We start from the raw sequence: 1,571 nt of genomic DNA, 5'->3' as shown, positions 1-1,571 counted from the left end.
TGTTAACCAGTGTCATAAAATATGTGTACTACTGTTTAATGAGAAACTATTTGTTGTGTAAACCTTCACCTTAAGTACAATTTTAAAAAAAGGACAGATAGAACTGGAATTATATATAGCCTTTGCCATCAAGTCGATTTCGACTCGTAGCTACCCTATAGGACAGAGAAGACCACTGCACATGCTTTCCAAGGCTGTAGTCTTTACCAAAGCAGACTATAACTGCCATATCTTTCTCCCGCAGAGCAGCTGGTGGGTTCAAACTGTTGACCTTTTGGTTAGCAGCCAAGCTCTTAACCACTGCACCACCAGGGCTTAGAATTGTATGTATTATATATATAAGATATATGTGGTAATACTATATATATATAGTGTTTCCCAAAACAGGACCAGATCCAGAATGTCCCCATTTTGCAGATTAGGAAGTTGGTTAAGTAATTTGAAAATATGGGTTGAAACTAGGATTGGAACCAAGTCTGTGGTAATATGTTGCTAAATGAAGACTTTTCTAGTGATATTTTTAAAATCAACTTAATTAAAGTGCATATTTCCTACAGTAAAAGACATGTTCTAAGTGTACAGTTCGATAAATTTTGTCAAATGTATACACCCATGTAAGCACTACCACAAGCAAGATAAAGGACATTTCTATTACCCCCAAAGGTTGCCTAGTACTATTTCACTGTCAATCCCCACCCCAGCCCCAGGCCATCACTGATCTGCTTTCTATGACTATAGCCTAGATTTCCTACAGTTTCATATAAACAGAATCATACAGGATGCACTCTTGTGTCTTGCTATCACACAGCATATTTTGAAATTCATGTTGCATGTATCAGTAGTTCATTCCTTTTTATTGCTGAGTATTCCACTGTATGGATATCCCACGATTTGCTTATTGATTCACCTCTTGGTGGATATTTGGGCTGGGATTTTTCCAGTTTGGGGCTATTACGAGTAAAACTGCTACAGATACTCAGGCATCAGTGCTAGTGAAAGCAGCAGCAAGAGACAAAGGAGAAGCATCGATTTGGAAGTGGAACAAAGGTTATTAAACATCATGAAGGTGGAGAATCAGTGAATGCTATTTATTGCTCGTGATTTAGGCGTGTTCACACAACGTCCAAACCACATAACGTCCTATTTCACAGAACGAGAACGTATGATGGCTGTTAAGTGACTCATGACTGTATATATAGCACATAGATTTCTGACATTTAATAAGATAACCATTAGTGTCATAGGCAAGAGAACTGTATTCATAAAGTAAAACTTCTAATTTTTATACTTTAAGTGAAAGTTTACAATTCTAGTTTCTCGTACAAAAATGTATATACACATTGTTATGTGACCCTAGTTGTTCTCCCTATACTGTGACAGCACACTCCTCCTTTCCACCCCGGATTTCCTGTGTCCATTCAACCAGCTCCTGACCCTCTCTGCCTTCTCATATCACCTCTGCACAGGAGCTGCCCATTTCATCTCATGTATCTACTTGAGCTAAGAAGCACACTCTTCACAAGTATCATTTTATGTCTCATAGTCCAGTCTAATCTTTGTCTGAAGAGTTG

Source organism: Trichechus manatus, unplaced genomic scaffold (assembly GCF_000243295.1).
Source record: "Trichechus manatus latirostris isolate Lorelei unplaced genomic scaffold, TriManLat1.0 scaffold00067, whole genome shotgun sequence".
Lineage (NCBI taxonomy): Eukaryota > Metazoa > Chordata > Mammalia > Sirenia > Trichechidae > Trichechus > Trichechus manatus.
Note: the sequence above shows the minus strand (reverse complement) of the source record.